The sequence below is a fragment of the Strigops habroptila genome, chromosome 9 (genome assembly GCF_004027225.2).
Source record: "Strigops habroptila isolate Jane chromosome 9, bStrHab1.2.pri, whole genome shotgun sequence".
Classification (NCBI taxonomy): Eukaryota; Metazoa; Chordata; class Aves; order Psittaciformes; family Psittacidae; genus Strigops; species Strigops habroptila.
Window position 1 is genome coordinate 13,271,182 of NC_044285.2, and position 26,275 is coordinate 13,297,456.

The following is a 26,275-nucleotide window of genomic DNA, read 5'->3' on the forward strand; positions in this document are numbered from 1 at the left end:
TAAAGTTATAGACATCAAAGAGTATTTTAAGTTTTCGAGTCTGAGGTCCAAATTCATTACTGGTGTAACTGCCATAGACGTAACCAATAATCTGACCTAGATTCTGGACTTTAGACAAATTTTATCATACCAGAGGATTATGTAGTTCTCTTATGTATCCTCTCTTATCAGGAGGAGAACCCAATCACCTTTCTCTGCCCCTTGTCTAAGGAGTGGACTTTGCAGCCACCTTTGCAGAAGATATCTTGTCAGGGAAATGTCCCAGCATGACATATCATGAATGGGACTTGCTAGATCTGAGTGCTGGGAAGAAACTGTGCTGCCTTGCTTCTGTGTGTGGAGACATACATGAATGGGCTCAGCATAACAGAGATTTGTAGATAACCAAAGCCTGAAACTGTACAGTTTATAGTTTACTTATGCAAGTTCCTGCTTTCCATTGATCTTCATTCACTAAATCTGGACACTGGGCTACTGGAAATAGCTCCACCTTTCACCTCTCTCCAATGCTTGTGAAATGCATTGTTTTGTTTTAAATTAGTGATGAAATTGAAAAGGAACCCCTTTTTTAAACCTCCCAAAATATTTGGAGACTATAAAGCCCAGGCTGAACTTGGGTTTACATTTGCATGTTGCTCTCCCCTTTACATTTGATAGCGAAGTAATTGATCTGTGTAAAGCTATTCCATCTCATAGTGAGAATGACAGCATGTAGTGCCTCAATATTTTATATGAACAATTCCTGTTTTTAATGTTTTATTAATCTCAACCTGAGACATTGTACGTTACTATTTAATTGCTTAGCTGCAGTTGCTCCTGTGCTGAGCAGCCTTGAAAAAAGAGATGAAGTATGGGGTCATTATTGTCCAAAATACAACTGGATTTCAAAACTGAACCCACGGAGTTTAGTTTCACTTGTTAGAATTTAAATCAGTATTATGGCTGTTATATGCCATTCACCCCAATGATGAAGACTGTATTCCAGCTGTTGATTCCATCACACAAAACATCTGTGTGATTTAGCCAGGACTATCTGACTTTTTGCAGGGTCCCAAATAGGACTGATATTATTCTTTCCAAAAAGGAGGGACGAGAAGTAAGATATCTTCATTTAGCTGCTAAGGAAAAGCATGCCTCACAGGTCTGAGAGATTTAGACCTCCTTTCAAGTGTACTGCATATGGATATTACCAGACATGAGATGAAAACAGCTTGTCTCAGTTGTGTTTCTTTGAAAGGACCTAGTCAATCTGCAAAGGCATTTCTCTTAATTTCTCTTATACTCAGATACTTTGTTTACACTGTTCTATTTCTGGCTTAACAACTTTCCTGTTTAAATCACTGCAAAACATCAGCTAAGCGAAGCTGCATTTTAAAGATCCGTGACCAAAGCGTTAACATATTGTGGTTGCAGAAAGCATAAAAAGGACAGACTGGAGGAAGAGAAAGAATTTTCATTAAGAGATTAATTAGACAAAACAAGGCAATAAAAGAGACTCCAAAAGGCTCGCTCTTCAGAGATTTAGAATCATAGAATAGTTTCCATAATTGTGCTCTTTACAAGCGAGTTTAATCACCCAAAGGAAGAACCACCAGGCAGTAGAGGAAGTGGTCAATAAGAAACAATAACTGACCACTGCATTACTGGGGCATCTCATACACATCAGGCCAAATACCTGGATTGCCAAAGTAATGCAATAATGAATCCTGACCCATGTTTGTATCACTGTGGTGAGTTCCTGAGGTCTTGTTCTATTCTGGGGAAAAATAGTTCCACTTAAATTTTCCCCTGTCATCTCAGGGCTGCCAGCATACATGTAGGATATATATTTTGGAGGTCAAATAAATCAATAAAAAGCAAACAAAATCCAAGATATGGTAAACAAACAGTCTAATGTTATTAGCTGATTCAGAACAATAATTTTCCTATTTTTTTTTCCTGTGCTTGTTCCTCAAAAGCTTTAGTGGAATAAACAATAGGAAAAAGAAAATGAATATGTAAAGTATCTCAGCCTCTTCCCACATGTAATAAAATGAAAACAAATGTTCTCACTTCTACAAACTCCACCACATCAAATTAATAATGGAAAACATCACATCAAAGCACTCTTTGTGCTCAATAGCCTGTGGCACATTTGGACTCATCAATAGATGTTCAACAATATTACAACTTGTTTAAATCTTGGTAAAGTAGTGTTATGTACTATTGTTATTGACTTTCTTTTTCTAATTATCACCCAAAGGTGACAGATGATACAGCACTAATGATCAGACTGTTTAAGAGCTGAATCAGCTTAGAATCCCAACTCATTAAACCCCAGCAGGACTAAAAGATTCCTTGCACTTTAAGGCTAAAAGCTTCACCTTGCTGACAACATTTTGGTCAGTTATACAGGACACACCACCAGGAGATTTAAGGTATTTTTCACTGAGGGTATCTTCAGAGCTTTTAAGGATTCTAGTGCAGGTAAGTGTCTAAATATTCCAAACTGTGTAAAAATATTTGCAGAACCTGTTTTATTATGCTGAATCTTCCCTGACTCTGTTTAAGCTAATAGTAAAACTGTTCTTGATTTCAATAGAAGGTGAAGTCAATAGAAGTTGCAGATCCATGGTGTTTTTTTTAATCCATTTCTCTCAGTCTGCTTGGAAGCAGGGACCACAATGGTATCTCTGCGGTGTGTTATAGTCAACCTCGACCTTGTACCAAATTCATTATTTTTTATGAAGTTAACCAGTTTGGCAACAAAATGTGGCATTCTTACATCTCTGTTTTAGGAATACAGTGGCTTAGCCAGGTTTTATTTTTGTTGCTTCATTGGATATAGGTGGGGAACAAAATTCCTGATGCTATCCTTCAGTATGAGAAATGGCAGCCATGCCACTGGGGGGTGGAGAAGATGCAACATGACAGCCATCTGCCTGTATGCTCCAGCTTGTCTCAAGAAACCAGACTCTTCAAGACTCCTGGATACTTTTAAAAGGCTGTAAGTAAAATAGCATCTTCATTCTCTTGCTGCTCTTCTACTTTACGTTGTATTTACTCTATTTGGTTTGTGCTTCTATCAATACTCCTGGACTAAAAGCTCAAAGACTCTCAAAATCTGATGCAACTTCCTCACAAACTGACCACCTAAGACAGCAATGAACACCATTATCAAATCACTCTGTCACAAAATAAGTACTTGTTTGCAGTTTAAGAATGGTTCAGGTGGAAGAGCATTATGAGAAAACCATAAATGAGAATTAGTAAAAAATTGATGTCAGAATATAGTAAAGCCCGTTCACTTCCCACAAACACCGTGGTGCCTCTTGCCCAACAATTATGTGTGAGCTGGAGGTTTCAGGATGCTTGTAAGATGCTTGTTCTCTCTCTCCCATGTTTTTATAGCCCGTTTGGGACCTTTGTAGACTTATGCTCATTAATCCCCCCGTAAAAGGCTTTGGGTATCAGGTGCCTCCATGACCAGCATTCAGACCATTTGAGCAATTAAGGAGGAATACCACAGATCATTCTTAATTCTCTGTAAAGAAAAGTTCTACTATAAACATGCAACTCTGACAGCCTACTCGGATAGTGAAGCCACACTACAGACAGTCCATCCTTTAGACCCACCAGGTCTTAAGGCAATGCATTTCAAAACTGGAATCCAGCAGAAATGCAATCCCAAGTGTTCGCAGAGGGAAGTACCACCCATTTGTCTATAAGGAGAATTTTAGTTACAATGGTTCAGAAACCAATTTGCAGTACAGACTCTTGACATGAAAATACTCTTAGGCTTTTATTTTCAGAGGTTTAGACTGCTCTAAGTTAACTTGGTAAGAAATCAGCTACGGCAAAACAAGTAAGGAACTCATAGCAGAAACAGAACATCCAAATACAGGGAAAACACAAGTTTGTGACAACAGAACAATTTTTTTCTTGAGAAGCAGCTCTAATAGTTTATAAGCCTTCACTCCACAAGTATCTATTTTTTTGTGGTTTCTAACAGCACGAGTTGAACCAGAGATCTCTTGAGCTTAAAGTAAAATTTACTAAGGTTAAACTAAGGGATGGGGATACACTAAACTCGCATCTCCTGTGGCTGTGTTGAGAGAAAAGCTATAACTGGGAAGTTTGATGCATGACTGAAGATACTTGTCTACAGCATTTGAAATCCTCACCTGGAAAAACTTCCATTCACTTGGCAGTGACCAGAACTAGAAGCTCTGGCCTCTATACCTTGCACTAAAAGCCCAGACACTTCAGCTCAGTGTGCTATCCCTCGTGCAGGGCGCAGATGATGTTTTTTCCAATAAGCTGTGTTACTTCTGCATGCAGAGCTATAGGAATTAACTTTTAAAAATCAGGCAATAGTCACTCTGATCTCTGTATCTAGTTTCTTCCATTCGAGCCCCATGTTATAATTCAGGATAGTAGTTACCCCATTTGCCAGGTCACATTACTTAAGAACAAAGTAAATGAAACTATTAGGTCTTATTACAAGGGCAGGATTAGCAACTGAAAACTTCCCTATGAACTGCTATCTAATAATTTATGGCAGTTTTGATGTTTCCTGGCAACCAGACTTACAGATTAATAAGTCCATAGTCCGCCTCTGATATTTTCTTTCCCCCTATCACCAACTTTTGGACCTTGTAACATTCATTTTCACTTTGGTGAACTTCACTGTTGCACACAGTCAGTGCAGGACTGGCAGCAGTGCAGCAGTTACAGTCGAGGAAAGATTTTATCCCAGAGTTAGATGAAACCCATGTGTTAAATGGGCACAGCAGTGAAGTGCAGAGTGAGCTCTTCTGCCTAATGCGTGCACAGAGTGAAAACACAAAAATATCTTTGGAAAGAGCCTTCCCACATCAATTACTTCTGTGCCATGAACTTCCCCTCCTGTCCTCTGCAGGTGCATCTCAAATCCACAAATGATTCCTTGTTCTTTTTTTCCACTTTCTGTAAGACTACTCACATGCTAAACCAGCCACAGACTTGCCAAACTGTAGACACTGTGCAGGTCAATGAGTGTTGTAAATCCCAAATTACACAGGATTATATTTTAGAAAATTGCTTTTCCCTTTTTTCCCCTCACTGAGTTGATTGAGGCTGAGCCTCTTGTGCATTTTGGGTGGGTTTGAGTCTATGTCCAAATGATACATCTGGCTTTACTTTTGATGAGGGCAGAATTAAAACCCAGACTGGATTCTCCAGGTCTCAGCTGCGCAGTCCCCAGAGGATGTCAGGTAGGCAGTATTTGAACCCTGCTAGCAACCAGAGCTATTTACTTTGAAAACACAAAATAAGGGCTAAAAATTCCTCTTCAATATTGACATTCAATGAAAAGGTTGTCTATTTCTCTGTGAGTCCTTCAAAACAGATTCCCAGCAATTCCCCCATTTCTCCTTCTCTACATATCTCACCCCTGAAGCCTGCAGCTGCAAGCACCATTCTTCTTTGCTGACTGTCAACATGAACAATTAATGGCTCCAAAGAGTTGCTTTAAATGACCCATGTAGTCCCACCCACAGGAACTGGCTCTGAGATAGCAGTGTCAAGTAGTTTCATGGGAATCCATAGCAGAGCAATAGTTTTACCCAGAGGTCATAATATTTTGGATAAAATTGTGAATCAGTTTTTAGCTGTATGCTATGAGCTTCAGGCTACTTTTTAAATTCTCCCCCAAAGCTTACTGTTTTTTACATGAGGAGGCCATATGTCATAATAAACATCAGGCTTAGGAACGGCTCACACTCTAAATGTCAGGCTACAAAGCTACCTTTAAAGATTAAATCTCTGCCCTCTTCAAAAGGGAGGTTGAAGGGAAAGATGGAGAAATTCCAAATACAGAGAACCTTACAAATAAAGCGAAGTTTACTACTAACAAAACGTATCTTGCAAAAACACACTTGGTGCTTTGCTGTTGGAGCTGCCCTCAATAAAATGTGGGTGTCATTTGGAAAGGACATCATTTCCAATGAATTCTGAAAGTGTCACACAGAGTATTGATTGATCGAGTCTTGCCGTCAGCGTGACCAGGGCCAGCAAAGAGCTATCCCTGTGATCCAATTTTCAGAGCTCACAGACACCTCCAGTCCCAGGCAAATGGCGTCAGCAAGTGGCAGGAGGGATCTGGGGGAGGGGAGCAGGAGGGAATGAGAGGGGAGAGTTGTTTCCCTGCATCTACTTGTCTAAGCATTAAATGTTATTAGCCACAAGCGTGGCACCCCCGTTGTGGGAAAGGCTGCTGTGTTTCCGGCTTTTGTGTTACCAGCAATGCCAAACCATTTGTAAGTCAAAAGTAGGTTCTTATCAGCAAGATATACCCCGATAAGATCATGGTTTTTATGATTCCATCGGTGTTCAGCCAGTTTCCTGCTTCTGCGTACAGACGTGTACACCCAGCACAGAGCTGGGCAAGGGCATGCAGGCTGCATGGCCACTGCTTTCCAAACACAGCTCCGGCAGTGGGAAGCCACCAGCATGCTGCCCGCCTGCCCCTTGTGCTGCTCTGGCATGGGGCTGTGGGAAGCAGGCTCTCCCTGTGCCAGATGCAGAGCCAGCTTTAGGCTCTAGTGTAATACTTTGGACCTGCTATTTACAGAGGCTCAGGTACTAAACCAATTAATCTTGTAGGAGAAGCTGGAGAGGGAAATTATCAACACCCATTATGAAGCTGAGTAATCTCAAAAGGAAACCGTTGTCTCAGCCTGAGCGACTCCTGGCTTGATTCTGAAAGCACTGGTGAGATGTGCACAGGGATGCCTCCCGCCGATGCACAATTAGGCATGTGCCTTGGTTTTCCCACACTAAGCAGGAAGAAATATCATGTGGGATCCTAGCACAACAAAACCTTTGCTAGACTTTAGGCACCAAGCACCAGTAAAATAACAGGAAATAATGAAAAACAACAGCAAAAGGAGAGCAAACGGTTAAGAGAAATGGGGTGATTTGCTGTTTGTATGAGACTGGTACAGAACTGCAGCGAGTGAGGAAAGAAAGATTAAGTGGGATGAATGAATTACAAACGCCTTCTCGTTATACACCAGATAACTGTGTGCCGACTCATTGTTGCTCAATATATGAAATATTTGCGCCTGCTATAGTGTTTCCTCTTTGTACCAAGTGACAAAATCTTTTTCATTACTTCCGCAAGAAAATTACTTATTTTCCTTGTAATTATTTATGTATTAAAATAAAACCAGCAACTGGCATGCTTTGTCAGACATTTCTGATTAAAAAAATTGAAATATTGATAGCATTGGAAAAAACCCCTCCAAAATGTAAACAATAATTTTAAAATAACAATGATTTTCTAAAAAAACAGGCTTTAATCAAATTGAGACAAAAGGTGCCTGAAAGTATTGTGGGATTTGCAGCTATTTTTTATTGAACAGAAAAATTAAGGCCCCGACCTTCTAATGAGATTTTGCAGGAGGAGTCCAACACCAACATACAACTATTTACTCTACTTAACAGACTCATTTCAAGATTAGTGTCTATATCTGTGAATATTTCTGGCTAAACCTGAGGATCTCTCACATCCAAGTGAACATAGCACAGAAATAGCAAGGCTCTGCAACTAGTTATGTTGAAATTTGTTTCTTTAGTTTCCTATAAATTAAATATCTTGCTTTAAAAATCATGTATGGAACCGACATTCTTGCTAGGCTTCCAGAAAGTACATTCTACAGTTTGCACTGTGAATTCACCAAGCATAATTAATAACAAGGACAGCAGATGCAGTGAAGATATATAGTAAAGCCTTCTACAGGATACACTGTGTTTGCACGGAGAGCACAGCATCACTTCAAGCCACAAACAAATCAATCAAAGTCAACATCTATTTCCAAGTGATTTAAAACAGAACAAAAGTAACTAACTTAATGAATTTTTCATTACAAGTCCTCCACTCTACCACAGATGAACTAAAAAAATCTACAAAACAATCATGCAGCAAGAGAGAAACCAAATTCTCCTTACCTTAGGAAGGACTGCTTCCAGCTGATCTGAACCAGGCTAAGCATAGGCAAGGTGCTGGGGCTGAAAACCCCTTTTTAAGCCTCTGCTTATTTTATGCTGCCTGCACAGGTGTGTGTGTGTGTATGTGTCTCCTAATGGTTGCACCTGAACTTTAAGCTGCCTGCTACTTCCCCTGGAAGAGCCTTTATTCCATGGTTTATAACTTTACTAAGGAGTTTAACTGCAGAGGTCTGTATGTCTTTTTCTGTGTACCAGATCTCATAACTGGCTGCAGCTGACTTCTCTTTCAGAAAGTTTTGGTAGGCATGGGCATACCTGAAAAACCCCACGACCCTGAGCTGCTATCACTCAATACACATATCATCTGTGTCATGAACCACTTCACCAAATACGTTTTTTTGGAACAAAACCTTATCTGCATCTCAATATAACATCCACGTGTTCATGGGATGAGCGCAGAACGAGCTCACGCAACATGAAGGACTTTGAAGTTCATTGCTTGATGAAGGTTTCACTAATTGCTGTTGCATCTGCTATTGCTCCAGATGAATGGGATTATTATTGCAGTGTCTGTGGTTGCACTGTACACTGATGGCAGCAAAGGAGGAGTGTTTGGATGGAAAATGCTGGCTTTCCTCATCACTAATATAATGTACCTAGCCTAGAAGCCATGAAATAAGTTTGTAATAAAGTGTATTTGTTGTTCTGGGCACTAATATGTGAGTAGTAAAAAAGGACAATCCTGGGATTTTATTCTGAAGAGACTGAGGCAAAGTCTGTTGAAAGCTGAAGCTCCCATTAGCCTCAATGGGTCCAAATACTGCAAATGATTTCTTCAGAGGTTCATCCGGGTAACCTGCTTTTAGCTGCAACAGCTAAGTATTGACAAGGCCTGTTTCCATTTCCAGTACTGTCCACACCTTTGTCATCACCAACTTTGACAGCAGCACTGGCCCACCCAACAGAGATTAAGCAGATTGTTTTCCCTTGACTTAAAATATTTTCTCATTTCTTAAATTTCTTACAGCAAGTGGGTATTTTGCAGTGGATCACACAGCCTAAATCAGAAAATTAACAGGAAATTAAAGGAGAGCAAACCTTCCCTTTCACCACTGTAAGCACTATATATTAGCTAATTTACTTTGTTGGTTTTTATTTTAGCTCTTTTTTTATTATTTTGCTGTACTAACAAGTGGAGGGGGTTTTGTTTTGATCATTCTCCAATAACCACAGCTGGTGCGCCTAGGTCTGCCTTTTTGGACACCAAATGCCAAGCTGCGCTTCTGCGTGTGGCATTCATGCAGCTTCCCATAAACATTCCTGGAATAAATCAGAGCATTGTGGAGCCAGCTAGTCGGCCTATATACGTAACCTGTAGGAGGGGGCAGTGCCAGAGCACCTGACTCCTCACAGTCTTTTCCCTTTCTTTTGCCCAGTGTAGGGATGCTCCTAGTCTCTCCTCTAAAGCGGTCAGTATAGCCCAAGATGGCAGATACTTAAGTAAAAAGCAATGATACCAATTTTCCAGAATTTCTTGTTTTTCACAAGTAGGCAAGTAGACAAAAATCTCTTCACAGATAGTTTCCATTATGCAAAGCAAGCCCCATTTTGCCTCCTGCTGATCTCCCAAAACAGCATCTTTGTGACTTCTTTATCCAGAATCACTCACTAGACTATCTCATGCACTTGGACACAACAACAGACTGCTGTTGGACTTGCAGAGCCCAGGTCAGGTTTGTCAGTGGGAGTTTCACTGTAAGACTTAGCAAATCCGAGTGGAATAAAGATTCAGAAAACACTCCAGAAAATGGAATTCATGATTACTTGACTAGCATTACAAAAATGTAACATGTAACTTCTGGGGAGCATTTAGAGAATATACTACATCCCGTTTCATGAGATTGGACTTCAATTTTTATTCTATTATAATGTATTTTATACATTAATATAAATAATCTGGTATTTTCTTGCTCAAATTCTATTTAAAATGAGCAGACTGTTGACTTACTGGAGTGAATAAAAGAAAAACCTTATAAACTAAATTTTACATTTCTTGCATGCAGTTCCTTGAAGTCAGACTATTAATACCAAAGCATACTAATTCAATATATGTATTTAGTTGTCAATACTGTAGTGCGTGAACTTAAGCTACCAAATGCAAGTAAAGAACTTGGGAGTCTTTCTACCCTTTATACTTCATCTATGTATGCTGTACAGGCAAGCAGGAGGCTGTCTTGGAAAACCTGCAGATAAATGAAAGGAAGGAATCTGGTATAATGCTAGCTTTGCGTAGAAATCCCCCCTGCTGCATCGCCTAAGGTCCTGCCTAGTGTAGGCAGCCAGGTGGTTGGCACACCTTTCAGCAGACCTGCACAGAAGCAATAGTAATGCCCAACATGTGTAGCAATGACGGCATTGCAAAGAGTCTTATTTGGTGAGAGCAAGAAGCTGGCCCCAAATCTATTGCTTCTGCAGGCTATGAAAGAGAGAGTCTCGGTTACAAGAGGTTAAGAGGGCCTGTCTATCCTCAAAGAACAGGATAAGCAGCAGTTCATGGAGACTGAAAGAAAAGCAAGTCCTGGAGGGGAGGCTGTGGAAGTGGGGAAGCCTGAAGCTAGATTGCTTGTCTGTCTCTGCAGGAGCCACACCACAGTGAAGATCATCTCTGCATTTGAAAAATACACATTGAAGAGCAGCCACCCTCTGGACCTGAGTGGACACATGGAGGCACACAATGAGCCTGCTGCAAGTACAGCTGTCCCACCCCCTGCAAGTACTTTGCCTTTAAAAGAAAAGAAAGATGCCACTCATGCCAGCTTTCTCTAAGCAACTTTGGCACTGCTTCGTGTCCCGGTGCTTGTCTCATTAAGGAGAGAATGAAGGTGCGATACTCTGAATAGGAATCGTTGCCTACATTATGTCAAATCCTTCATAGAAAGGAAAAAATCCAACTGTGGGGTAGAAAACCCCTGCCCGTCTTCAATCAATCCTCACTACCACCAGGCATCTAGTCAATTTTTATTCAGTCTTCTGTAGCCTCGACTTCAATGAAGTGGCACAGCAGGGCCAGCGCCGGCAGCTGCCGGGCCCCGCTGCCAGCGCACCGGTGCCGCCAAGGAGGAGAGCCAGCAAAGCCCAGGAGGACTGTGCAGGGGACACTGGAGTATTTCAATCCGTGCCCCAGCCCTTAATCATAAACTCGAGGTTCAAAGCCTTGCTGGGCTGCTGGCCGCTGATCCCATCTCAAGGTGATAGTCACCTCTAGCCTTTCTGCAAACTGCAAACCTACTGTCCATCCATCTTAAAGCAGCTTGACACTGGCTTCTCTACCCATTTTACAGCCAGCGAACATTTCCTATTGATTTATTGATTTCTGTCTGCCTGTGGAAGGAGCTCAGAACAGACTCTATGTGCTCTTGCAGCCTCCTGCATAGATTTTTTTCTCCCTTTTTCCCTTTTTATCCAAGCTGTGTTAGCAGTCTGTGGTGAAGCAGGAATTAGACCATGCGGGAGCCCAATTTGCTACTGGCGAATGTGCCAGGCTTTTCTTCCTCTCCCTACCCGGCATGCACACCTGCACTCCTCCTCTCTGCCTCCTGTCTCCTTTTCCTCAGGAAAGCCAGCAGATCCCTGCCTATCCAGCTGGTTCATCTTAGCTAAAAACCTCTGCTGCTTCCCTTCAGATCTTTCCCTGTCATTAACAGGTGTTTGAAGTGCATCTAATCACTGCTTGTAACTGTGATTCCTTGATTTCTACCGGGTCAGAGGAATTTCCTCTTTTCTGACTCAATCCAGAAAACGGCACACTTCCCGACCATGCACTCATCTGTGTGAGTGCCAACCTCTGCATGTTTTAATAGACATGTTGCATGAATTTCAGTGTCTCATGGGGGACTCGATAGCTTCACAGGTTTGAATCGGGGAAGGGACATAGACTGCCTTGCACCCCCTAGGTCCCAGTCCAAATGCAGCCCAGGTCAGCAGTGATTGAAAGATGTTCCTGGCTGATGCTGGTTCAGAGCCTTACAAGAAATTAGTGCTGATTTCAGACAGCTCCCAGCGGTCAGATGTCCACGTCACAAAAAAGCAATCTGGCTTATTGTTCTCCACAGAGAGGCAAGCATTGAGTGAGCAAGAGGCTGGTCTTTCTGGTGTCTGAGGTGGTGCCTCTAAGCTATATCTCAGCCGTGACAATAGGAAACTTGCTGCTGGTGGCCATACTCTTCCTCAGCTTGGGAGCGATGTCCCATGGGCCGCCTCACCCTGGCTCCAGGGCCAGCCCCGGTGTAGAGTGATGCTGATGCTTTGCCCTGGTTGGGCCCTTTGACCTGTACTTTAGGTGAGTTTGGGTTCACTTTCTTACTTTTCTTCATCTTCCTCATACCTCAAGCTGCCAGAGCAGCAGTGACACTCGGTCAGAGCGCAAACACAATGGCATGGCAGGGAAAAAAGGACATTAGCAGGTAAGGGGCTGTTCTCTGTAAATACAATCTCAGTTTTTCATGCAGAGGGCTGACAGAGGTTTCACTGCAGACAACTTTTGTGAAAAGCACCGTTATTTGCTACCTGCTTCCCAGCCTTCACTCAGAGTGCACACACCTGAGCAGGAGAGGAAAATCAAACAGCAGCTTGCAGAGCTCACAAGCAAAATATGCAGCCTTGCTCTCCTTTCAGGAGATCACAACACCTCTGCACTCATGTGTGCAAACCTCCCCTTTGCCACTCCCTGAGGGAATACATACAGGCAAATGTATGTATTAATACAGAATATGTATGTATTTATACATTTGTATTCCCACTCAGACAAAAAGGGGGAAGGAGAATCCCATTGGAAATGGCTTCTCTGTTCCCTTAGAAGTTCTGTGGGGGTTAATCATGTTTCCAGGCTGTGGGGCTGCAGGGGCCAACCCAGGCACAGGGGCTGAGTGCTCACCAGCTCTGTTCAGACCAGGAATCTGCAATCTGTTTATATTCTCCTTATCCCTCTTTTACAACACTCCCTTTGGCTCAGCTTAGATTCACAGGAATCTTTTGCTCCTTTATCTCCTTAGAGACTGTCCTGCTTGTGGCAAAAATGCCTTTTGTGGGCCCTCACCTGCCTTCCTTTATGTTCCCGGAGGATGCACAGGCTCAGCCCGGCTGCCTGGCCCCGAGCCAGACACTGTCCTCACCCCTCATCTTCACTGAGCACCCTTCACAGCTGCTCCAGTTTAATCACTATCTCTCAGCATTTGATTTCTTGACTAGAATTTATCATACCACAGAAATTGCTGTATTATTCTCTAATATTATGAGCTGGAATAGATCATCATGGACGTACTTCAGAGAGATGGTGAGAGGTGTCTGCATCAAAAGCTGTATGCGCTTTCCTTTGAAGAAGCTGGCCTTGTGCATAGGGAACAGGTACTTTCTCCAGAATAACTATGCAATACTTAGTATGAAACCTTGTGGGCATGAGAGTTGAAAAATATATGAACATTTACAAACTAACCCCCACATTGGTGTTGCTTATTCTAATCTGTTGAAGATACACCAATGAGATACTGGGGACTCTAAAATGTAGATATTTGAAGCCGGAATAGGGAGAGTGTGCAAAGGGAAAGCTACAGGCGTGGTTAAAGGCTGTGTGACCAGCAGGTATCAGGGGCTGGAGCCTGCTCTTGTTTAAACTGATATACTTCCAGTAGTGTCAATTAAATGATGCAGATTTACACCAGCACAGAATCTTGTCTGAAGTCCACTCTCTGCCTCACGCACAGGAGAAAATGTTTACAGGGTAACTAGCATCGTTCTTTTAGGAAATTGCATCTGCTCATTTTTACATTGGGTCTATCCATATGTAACTACATGCATTTCAATGGGTTACTTCTGATTTACACTGCAGGCATCGTGCATTTCCCTAGACCAACATTAACTATTTATTGATCTTCCCAGTACCCCTGTGAGGAAGGCTATTATTCCCATCATATAGACAAACAAGGACTACATTTTGGAGACTGTCTGGATCTGGTGCACACATTTGGACCTCTTTTGCCATCAATTACACTTCTTACAGCTCTTATTTTCCCCCGTTTTACCCCCCGTCACCATATGTGTGCAGGAGAATGGAGAGGAAAACCAGCACAAACAATAATCCAGGTCTAAATGCAAGGTAAGTCTCTCAGGCTTATTTCACCTGATTTCTCTTTTTTTATAAACACAAAAATCTCTCAGACCTTTTAAATTTGCAGAGAGCTATTTCCAAGCCTGGCTGGTGTTCTGGTTGATCTGCTGCTGTCTCGAATTGTGCATGGAGATGGGGTGAATTTTTCTGGGTGCATGGAGAAATGGGTTGCACCAGCATCAGGCAGGCGGGCAGCCCCACAGCCCTTCCCCTGTGAGCCTGGGGGGTGACGGGGCAGCAGCTCGCTGCAGGAAATATGGGCTGGTGTTAGCATGTGTTTGGTGTGGAAAGGGAACGTGGTTGCTGGGTATTAGTAAGCGGGATGTTAAAGCTCGATCCAAAGCACACTGAGTGCAGCATTAAGCGTCCCCTGGACTTCAGTGTACCTTGTATCAGGTCTTTAATAACATAAGTCATCAGCACAAGGTGAAGAAATCTCTCAACAGCACAGTTACTATTTCTGGATATGCTCTAAGGTGCCTGGATCTCCCGCTCTGCCTGTGTACCTGCCTTGTGCCAACCAAAATTACCAGCACTGCACTGTCAGTAATGCTTCAGAGTTTCAGCCATTCAATAGACCTAACCAAATCTCCAGGAAACCCCCAGCCCAAGATCCTGCTCTTTTTCCTTGGGCACTGGGGCATGACTTCCTTAGTTTGTCCCTGACAAGCAGCATGCTGCGCCCTGCGTTGGCATTTCATGGGCCCCTGACTCCCATGCATGGGATTTCCCATTGCTGCTTTCTTTCCAGTTCCCTTCTCCCTCTGGAAGGAAGTGATGGAGCTGCATTTCTCTGCACTGCCAAACAGCAAACCCTAACTCAGCATCAGGCATATGAGAGGTCCAGCAAAGACAGCACCAGCCCTCGGCACTGGCCCAGGTACTGCAGAGTGGAGTGCAGGTTGACATATTGAATAAATACAATTGCCACATGATTTATCGATTACACCCCTTCTGAAGACAGGCCCTCTACCGAGATGAGATTCATAACGCATCACATCACTTAAACGAGCCCTGAAGCATGTCCTTCATCACGTTTTCACCATTGGTGCTTTCAAGAGGCACCAACTTTTTTAGGTTGTCCATGTGTGCGATCCAGCCCATGGTATGAGCCAATGCACCCCACTGGTACTGTATCAGAATTCCTCAAGAGGCAGGATTTATGACCTTCAGAAAATTCAGATATTTCAACACTGTGATTCTTGTCAACTTCAGTGGGACTGTCCCACAAGTCAGGGTTTCAGAGCTGAGCTATACTTCGTGACAAGCTCTAGTAAATGGTTCAGCTTGCTTTGGTGATGCTTCTGCACCCCAGGCTGGGAGATGCAGCAGCACAAATATGTAGGAAAGCACTAACAATGAAAGTTGCAACCTGCGGTATTAGCACATTTTAGGAATGAATGTATTTACTAGATAGGCAGAATTTTGTTGTTGTCACTTTGAAAATGCTCATGTATTGGGATAAACTCCAGTTGCAAAGAATAGCAATCAGATCTTTTGATGAATGAAGTGATCTGCTAGAGAGATCTTTCGTCAAATGACTTCATTTACCAAGTCACCCTATTTTACCCATCTTGCTTTGAGAAGACATTAGCTTGATTTGGTTTTGTTGCCAGTGATGTATCTTCTCTTCCTTTTGGTTTTGCTGATCTTTCTCCTATCACTCTTCTCCTGTCACCTGCAGTGCCTCTCTTTAGCGCTCCGTTACTCTCCCTGCAACCTATTTCATCCTATTAGGTGGACAGCTGCAACTGGTGATGTGGCCCAGACAGATTTTCTTGTTCCTGATAATAAATGGAGTGTTCAGTTGTGTAACTCTGACCTTGTGTATAATTTTCAAAGATAAGTTTTGGGGAAACAAATGGGTTAGTCATTATAGAAATATTGTAAGGCTTGACAGAAAATAACATGGCAGAAAATTATGACAGAAATAGCAGAAAGCCACTGTGAGGCTCTACAGTATCTAAATTATCTTTCTATATCCCGGGATTGATAGTTTTACAATAATTCTTTAAGTTTCAAAACTTCATCTCCCTTGGGTTTCCCACTGCTATTGTATTTCCCATTTTCCTGCAAGGACTCCAGTTAGGCTTGTAGCTCTTTCAATAATTTTTAAAAAGCTTTCAAGATGTTTAGCCTATTTCTTATGTTATTTTCTACTAGAAATAAATATTTTGCACTAAGGAATTTTTCAGCACTTCCCCATCTCATCTCATTGTAGATAGTAATCTTCAGGAGGGGTCCAAAAGAGTAGCATAATCTGCTCCAAATAATACAGCACAGACCTGTGGACCTTGGAGGAGGCAGGTGAGGACAGATACTGATCCTGTCTCTGGCAGTAAGTCACAGACCAGTCTGCTTGGCCTGATCCTGGTCTGTTGCTGTGTTAGGGCAGCAGCAGCCCCATAGCAAAGGCTGATTCACACTCATGTTGGTAGGGAAAAAGCCCAGTGCTCAGAGCAAAACGTACTGTGCAGCGCACCCCAAAGCAAAGCCAGAGGCTGTACACCTTCACCAGCATTGATGTTTGTCAGAAATCAAACACAAGAAATAAGCACGCGTATTAAGGAAGCTTGTCTCTGTCCTGTCCTACACAGTCAATGGCACTGTCTGAAATAGTACGTAACCGTCCAATCCTACTTACCACCTATTGCTGATTCTTGAATGACTAATGACACTTTAGGGTATTTGAGATATGTTCCTATTGATAGGAGCACTTGTTGACTGCACAAAGGTAATGAGATTGTTTCTATGCTGAAGGTAAGGCCTCTGAATCCCTGCATGCAAATGCTGGGAGGAGTTTTGCCTCCCCTGCTGTTTTGACCAAGCATCTTGGCCACATTATAGCCAACATCTGCAGTGCACCAGTCATGTCTTGCCCCAGCAGCACTCTGATAGTGCAGGATATCTCCTTCCTGTGTTGCCATTGCCATGATCAGTTTACTTTGTTGCAACACCCCTACATTTGCAGGTACTTGTGGCTTGACTGCTATTTATGAACTGTGTTTATTTGTGTGTTGGGTTAGGAGAACAACTCCGCAGCGTGTGTAAACTGCTGTGACTCTGTGGTGGTTTTTAACTGAAAATCTCTGAATACAACCAATTCCACTGAGGTTGCTAAAAAGGGAAAAAGAATTATATACACTCTGTGGTGTGGCCCAGGGGTAGATTTTGCATAACAGGGAGTAAAGCAGTTTGATCCCAGGAGCCTCCCTGACAACCCTGTGACTCTCCTGATGGTTATAGTCATGGCCTCTTTCTCTGTCCCTTCCTTCCCTTCCTGTCTCCTTACTGCTGCTGTATTTTCCCAGGACTAAAAGTAACCTGAAGGATAGCTTAAATGCTGTTATGTGGCACCGTAAATGTAATAGAAGTTGGACTGGTTTTACTATTGTGCTATGCTTTTTGTCCTCTGGGTGTAATTGTTGCCTCCAAAGACACATGGCATGTGTCTAGGCCTGAGAGGGTGCTTCTCCCTCTGCCCATCTTCAGGGAAAGCACATAGCATGGTGTCTGATTGGCATGAGGGTATGGAAGAGGGATCTGCCGTTCCTGACAACTTCACCATGTCAAGGCAAGTGACAGGATTGCTCGGTACAGGCCTGTTGAGAAGATAACTTTCCTCAGCTTTACCTGAAAGAATGAAAGCTCATTATATGCCTAACGGCAGAAGGTGTCTCTCCTGGCTTTCTCCCAGGGGGCAAGATGACCCTAGGACATTGCAGGCAGATCTGCACAGAGAATTTGCCAGTGGTCCATTAGAAATGATTGCTGAGCAAGGAAACAGCACCTTTTCTGCTGACACCAAGGGCAGCTGTGGAAGGTGGGACAGATGCTGGGAAGAGGTAACCCTTCAGCAGCGGGGCAGAGGCTCACTGGCATTTCCACTGCCATCTCTCGCCTTTTATACCACTTTCTGTCTGTCCTTGAAAAAGTTACATGGGGATATGTTACCAACAGAGCATCCTTGGGAGGTGAGGGAAGATTGTGTTACGCTGGATAGTATTAACGGTTGCATCAATCACAAAACTGGTCAAAGCAAATAGATGTCCTACTCACCCTTTATTCAGGCTGAATGGAAGATGCAATTAAATGGCTCTCATATAGTGATAGCAGGAACAGCAAAAGCCATTATCCAAAGCCTGAGCAGAAGTGTGTGGGCTGAAGCACCATAATCCTCAGCAGGAGAGACACAGGCAGAGAAGTGCCCTGGGACTGGCTCAGAAAGGCAGGCGGCAGCAGGCGAGCACATGGAGAGCAGTGGGGAGGAAGGGAGATATGGAACATCCAGGTGTGAGCAGGGGCAGCACTCCCTGTGTCCTAGGGCTGCCGGCAGGCTGGTCTGGAAACCTGACCTGAAAAATTGCCTCTGCCTGTGTCAGGAAAACAGGTTTAGACCAAAGAAATAACTGTTCTATATAACTGATGTCACTTTTGGGGAGGGAGAAAAACCCAGGAGAATATTGGGTAATTTGGGAGGCCGAAAAGGTCCCTTTAAGCTCATCCAACTGTGGGAAAAATATTATCAAATGTGCTAGAGGGGTGGGATTCACCACATGTAGATAGCGCAATGTACGTGTCTGCGCTGATTTAATGGCCTAAATTGTCCTTAAGTCACTAAAGAGAAATAGACCGTTTTAGGGAAAGCTTCATCTTTTCCTAAAGAAGGTGTCTAAACCAGGTCAGATAAATTGGGCTTAGAACTGCCTGCTTCTCTCTATTGACTTTCACAAGAGTCTAGACAACAAGCTGAGATAGAGATATCCACACTATATATGTCTAAAGTTAGGTAAGATGAATCCCATCCAATAAGTCTCTGTGCCTCTACCTGCAGGCAAAGAAGGGAATGTGAATAGTGATGGATGAGAGAAGCATCGAATTTCCTACAAACATTCATCCACTCTTTCTGTGAACTGGCTTTGGCTGCATTCTCACGTATTTGTGCTTTCCATTAACGCTCTATGACAGTACAAATGCTAGTGGAAGGCAAGTTTCATGCTTGCACACACAAAACTTGTGGGAAGAAGATTGTCAATTTTGTCTCACAGGCTTTTTGCACCAAAACTGATGGCCATATTTACATTCAGCCAGGCTATCTACACAAACTGCTCTGAACTTCTGACCTCTTTAGGCACAATGAAAGATAACAAAGATGAAGGCTGTATATTTTCTTTGACAGAATTATGAAGGCCAGGACATAAGTCATTTAAGCAGAAAGGATTGAAAGGGCCATGGGGTGCATTGGCTGCTGCAGTGAGAAGAGCATTCAAACTCGTTCTGTCAGAGAGCTGGTGGATGCTGATGATGGAAACATAGGTATAATCTGCATAGGAACAGGAGCAAGATGTTTTCTGGCTGGTGTGTGAGCCAGGGCCAAGTCACCCTCCTAATTCTTCCTGTCATTTCTGAAAGATTCATTTCCCGATGCCTCTGCTGGAGAAATGGGCTCCGTATCCCAGGTCTCACCTTGTCCATGAATGTATCAGGAGCTGTCCCAGGGGTCAAATTCTTCTCCTGCTCACAACCCAGGCAAGCCCATCATCTTTAAAGGTCTCACAGAAGCACTAATATGAAGAAAAATATGGCCACCATCATGTTATTCTACTAGCATTTTTGGGGGTGATCAAAGTGTTCTTTTCAATGTATTTTAGGTATGCTTTCTGCAAAGCGGACAAATGTCTACCTATTTCTCAGCTGTTAGTAACATTTCAAACCCTACCATCAACTATCTGTACACAATAGATTTTCTTTAAATAACTCTTAGCAAATGCTTGACATCTGTTTTCTCTAATTAATTCTAACAGTCATCATACTTTACTGCATATGTTGAAAGCTTTCAACGATTATAAGAGCTACCTACAACATTTCAGTCCTGGGAGTTTGTATTGTAAACACTACTCCATAAAAGCTTCAGGATAGTTCATTCTGAAGTCAGTGAGAGAAACCCAAGATGAGACACCTGCTGAATGTGAAAATAATGACCAAATAAATTAGGGAGAAGTATTTCAAAATGCTGTCTTTCAAAATGCTGTTTTTATTTTATTGTAGTCATATTCTGGATTAAAATGAGGCAGTAGTTAGAAATAAAGGGCCTGGACTAGCAATCTTCCCTGTGAAACTATGAAACAAAAATCTTCTGCCCTACTGCAAATTCAAAGCAAAAGGTAGTCACAGATGCAAGAGCACAAGGAAACGAGAAGTCAATACTATCATCCCTACATATACCTATGCTCCACCTCACAAACCGCACTATGGCCGTCATACTCTTAGATGAGAAACCGCTCCTGAAAAGCAAGTGTCAAAGGGCGTGCCTGTGCCGGTGCTGGTCAGACCCATTCCTGCTCCCACTTCTGCACACTGGATTTGGTTGTTGTCCCCTTATTTCCACCCACATACCTGCCTGCCATTTGCCATTGCGTCCTTGCACACTGGAGGTTGCCGGTGACCTGGGATTGACAGCACACTGCTGATCCTGCCAGAGGCAACAATAATCACTCTAACTGCAAAAAACAACATAAAATCAGCATTCCTAACAAATCTGATGCTGTTCTCTGAAGAGGAGTATAGCCTTCGACATCACCTTTCCCTCTCCTGTAATCACCCCTTGTGTGTTTTGTAAACAGAACAACAAAGACCACTCAGATAACATGTTAATGAGTAAAAGAGTTTGCTGAGATCCTTTGGGAAAAAATGTCCAATGCTGCATAAACCTTACTAATTGCAAGTAATCGGAAAATCTCCCCAGCATCGTGTCTTGAACCACACCAGTCACCTGGCAGGCCCCCATAAGCCGGGTCCCATCGGTCCCTGTCATCCCCAGCAGCAGGGCTGGCAGCAAGGGGCTGCATCCCCCAGGGTGTGCAGGAGGGGAGCAGGGAGAGGGATGGGGAGGAAAGACCCAGTTCCCCACACTGTGCCTGTGCGCTGCCTTGCTGGCCAGCCAGGACTCTGGGGTGGCAGTTAGTGCCCGGCACAACACAGCAGCTGCTGAGCTGCTGAACAATACCACTGCCCAAACCTTCCTCTGTCAGTCTTTAAGACCCTCACGTCTATGTTAACAAGTCCTAACTCACCTCTACTAACTCTACAATGCTCTGCAAGTGGTGTACCACAGGCTTTTTTCTTTGCTTTGGGGTTTCTGGTGTTCTGTGGTTTATATGTTAGGTACACTGGATTCAGAGCTGAAAAGCAGTGAGGAAAACGAACGAGTTGTTAATATTTGTTGGGTTTTTTCTCTTGCAAAATGCTTATAGTGCCCATTTCCATGTTAATACCTTCCAAACTCTTCTCAATGTTAAGTGTCTAATAATGGCAACAAAACCCAGCAAAGATAACATGTTACAAGGATACACAGTAAATCAGACAATTTAATGAATTCATAACCTTTCATTTTATTTCCTTCCTGTGAGATAATTTTAGCCAGTGTCAATGGGATTTGTAGGAAAGGGGAATGAATAGTGATCTTACCTCAACCAATAAAACAAAATCCTAATTTTCTGTCTTTTATCTTTTCCCATTCTTTTGTGCGCCTCTTTGGCCTTGTCAAAGCATATCGTTCAGTTTGAGACTAAAAATATTTTCCCATCGATTGGGGTTATTGATTTTTTTTAATCTGTACTTTGGCTTAGAGAGCTTGGGTGAAGGGTGAAAGTTCACTGGCTTAGTCCGCTGTTTTATCTGGACAGCAGAAGAATGTATTGGCAGCAGATTTGATTTACCTTGTTGGTCAGCTGTAGTCACTCCAAGCACTGCAGACAAGCAGCAAGCATATTTTGCTGTCTATTTTATTGTACACTGAAGTTCTTGAAGGTCCAACCTCTCTATTGATTTATCTCTCAATTTCCAGTGGCCCATGTTTCCATTCTTATTAACATAAATGTATCAGAAATCAGATTCCCTCTCAAAGATATATTGATCATTTATGAGCTTTGAAAAAAGTCTGACATGTGATGCTATACATTTCAATCATTCTCTAAGTCCACAAGACTCATATATACTGATTAATAAACAAATGGGGAGAAAAGTAGAATAGAATGGCATATCTCACGGTGCAGTTCTAGAATAGGACATGGATATATCTGGTGTTAATATTAAACAATCGTTTCATACTAAAAAAGCTTGTTATGAACAAATGTTTTTCTGAATCTTCAAGAGTCATGGTAGAATTGCTGCTAACTTATTTTGGAACAATTGTAAAATAAACTATTATGAAAAGATAATTACAAAATAATGATTTTATTATGAAATATAAATTGTACTATACAGTACAAAATATTTTTCTATCCTGCCTGTAGGATGCATTGAACATGCTAAGCCCTTTTCTGACAAGACTTGCTTGCTTGAAGCTTTTCATATAATATTCATTACTTAGGTAGCTGGTATATAAATACATACAGGGGAAAACTCTTGTCCTACGAAATGATTTTTTGGAAGTTGGCCTTGTACTTCGCCAGTATTCTAAGTCACAGTGAGTCCTGCTGGTTCAGGGACTTCAGGGCTTCATGGGGAAGCCCTGCTAGCAGAGACAGTGAGACAACAAGGAGGTGGGAAGGGAAAATGTTGTTGAATCATTCTCCTCTGAAGAAAAACTTTTCCTGTGCTGGTGGAAAATGTCTGACTAAAATTACTAAACTATGGCTTTCAGACAAGTCTGGCATGCTGAAACTGCAAACACCAAGCAAGGATATTTAGCAGGCTCCCTAAACACAATCTGATGAGCGGGTGCTGCAAATCAGGGCATAGATAAGGGTAACTTAGCTGATACCTAGATTTCTTAAACAAATTCAAATTCATTAGGTATATAAACATAGGGTAACTCTAAAGAAGGTCTAAGTTACTGCAGTGCCAATTGCTTCTTGGCCTCACTGGGTTCTGGTGCATCTTTCAAACACTTGTTCTTCAGGAAAAACAATCCTTTGGCCAACAGTCTTTTGATCCAGCATTGACTTGACCACAACTACTTGAAGTACTTTCTACAGCTCAGAGTGCCCTTTCCCTGGCCATCCACACTGCCTCTCCAACTTCTCTCAAACAACCTGTGGCTAACATTGCTCAGAAGCTGTGGAAAGCCTTTTCTGTGGATACTTACTTAATCAGGGGGCTTCATTCTCCATTTGAAATGAATCTCTGTCGCAGGCATGAAGCTGGAAGTCCTAATACTTTAAAGGCCAAATGGTCTTTTGCTATCTCTTCAATAGCAGCCTCCCTCTTTCAGCTAGCCAGGTGCTTTTAGCCTGCCTGCCTGCCAGGTGAGGGACAGGGAATGTGCTGCATGAATGTGCAGGCTTAGGGCTAATTCACATGGAAGTTTATTTTGCTACAGCCCTCTTTTGGGGGGAGGGAGAAGTGGGGAGGGGTGTTTTCCTCTACCCAGCCATTACTTTCTCAAAGGCAATGAAGCAAAAGGACCTTTCCAGTAAGGATTTGAATGAAGAGAGCACTGTGACCTTGTGGATGACAAGTAAATGCTCACGCAGTGAGCAATGTCAGTTCCCCATCCTCTTTGTGGCTGGAAACATCCTGGAGGGCTCTCTTAGACAAAATGCATTTCCCACTGCAAACCAGCTTCCTGCATTCTGGATGGTTTCTAGCTCTGGCAGCAAATGCTCCAAATCTGTGATGTCAGTTTTATTTTAGGTTTTACTTTTGCCAACATTGCTGTGTTCTTGAATTTGACTTTGCTCCACACTCGAAAAAATATGCAGACTGCCTTTTCCCACTCTCTGTCTCACCTTGGGTTCACAAGAACAGGGGGATGTTTGAATATTGTCCTGTCCCGTTCCCTACGGGCTTCTCTACATGACACAACACACCACAGTTGGAGCCACAGACCGGGCTTCCTTCACTGCCACTTGCTACCATGACTTGCTGTGCTTGCTTGCTTTCACAGCGATTGTTTTATTCTGTGTTTATTTTTTAATTCTTATTTTTCTTCTTTCTTATTTTCTTTTACTTCTTACATGCAAAGGGAACAGCTGGAAAAGGCTTTTTTTCTATGAGTAGGGGAGTCATATCAATATTGCATAATCTATCTCCATTTTCAGTAAGTCTTCATTAGATAGCCATACAGGGATCCCCAGGTGACACATAATAAAGCCCCTCTCCATGACAGAAACATACCCATTAACAAATTTTACATTTTCCTTTCTTCCGTTGCTCACCACAGAAGCAATTTCAGTAAGTAAGAGCCTGATTAAGTCTTTGCAGGACTGGAGCACATGCTGTCAAAGGAAGTGCTGTCAAGACTAAAGGAATGAGTTACGGAGCATTTTCTGGCTCTGAAAATTCATTTCTAAAATTCAAGTGACTGGACACAACAGACTGTTCTGTTTTGCAGTTGTGACCACGGTCCTCCTAGGTGCCCCTAAATCTGAATCTCTTTGTTACCTAGAGTAGATAAGATACAGCAATGATTGTTCAAACATACTGTATCAGAGACCTTTGCACAGGGTACTGCTACTGCAAAAACAATCAGTACCTGCAAAAGCTATTTGCTTTGCCTAGGAAACAGCAGGAGCTGGACATGACGACTCACACCATGCCAGACAATGTGACTGCCTGGTATCTCAGAAGATAGTGTATTCCATTATTGTACTATATGATCCTAAATACTGTCATAAACTGCTAATACACTAATGTGTTCATAGTCTATTGATTGATACTGGGAATACTGTTCTGGGTTAGTCTAGCTCATTTGTAATACTGCATATAAGCAGAATTTCTTGGAGCACACGGCATGTAGGAAAAGGGATTCCACACATACTTTATCTTATCATTGCAGCATTAATATTACAGTTTCTTTTATAGTGTAATAAAAATAATTTTATTTATAATTCTCCTCACTCTCTTCAAGCTTTTGGGACACCATACAAAATTCCAGAAATAATTCAAAATGCATTAAAAATTATATTAAAGGCCCACAGCCTGAAAGCTTTAATAAAAACCTGATCAAGGGTGTCATGGAGAAAGGGTGAGAGATGTTATTCATATGGGGTCAATAACAATCAAACTGAAAACATGGTTAAAATATTTTGAATATTTTTAAGACAAGGAGACAAAGACTGAGGGAGACCTGGAAAGGAGAAGGCATACTGGGCCCCCCTAGTGAAATGGCTTTGGCTGCAAGCAGGGCAGCAGGGAGAGGTGCAGGCCACATCTGGATGGGATCAAGAGGTCCTTTTGCTGTGGTAGGATGCAACATGCACTGCACGGTGCTATTAGGGGCCCTCCTCTTCCCACCCAGGCTGGTGCAGGGGCATGTGTTCTTGCACAGGGCTGGGGCTCGCTGGAGCCCAGTGCTGCTGACTTTTGCCCTGGTCAGTGTCCCACTGGCAGTCAAGGTCAGCCTAGGATGCAAGGCAGGACATAAGTAGGAGTGCCCTATCCAGGGGGCTGTCACCTATCTATCTAGTTTACTGCTGAGGAAGTTTGGATTCAGGCAGGGTTTATACTGCTCCAGGACTGAGAAGTGCAAGGATTAGGCTGGTTTTAACCATTAGTGGGTCAGACTTTCACGTTAGACCAGGCACGCCAAGGGAGCCGGGCATGGTGCAGCGGGGAGCCTGTAAGCAAACCATTTGTTGTGCACTGCACAACCTCCAGGTAGCAGAGAAACCTGCCTAAAAGGTGCCCTAAGTGGATACCACAGTGGCTGAGCAGAGCGAGAGCACGCTCTGCTGCTGTGCAGCCCAACAACCTGATCAGGATGTAACCTGCAGGGACCACGTACAAGGCATAGCTTTTGAAAAGCTACACCTTCCTAAGCACGGCTTCTTCACTAGATATACGTAAACTAAACACTGTTCCTGTGGAGACTTTAGGTTTGACTCGATAATCTTAAAGGTCTTTTCCAACTTAAACAATTCTATGATTCTACTACTGGAAGGCAAAATCTGTTAGGTTTTTTTAATTGCTTGAAGTTGCTTGCAGAGTTACCAACACTAACTGCATTCTGATTTAAAGACAGCCTTCAGTCTGGTCCTGATTCTCAGAGTCAGCGAATGTGTCAGCCACATCTATCGCATGTTCATATACAATTGCTTTGTGGAAACAGCACTCTCTTCACACAGTAAAGCATGCGCAAGTAAATGTGAGCAGTGTTCACGGCACATGGCACCAGCACTCACTCTCAGATACTATTGA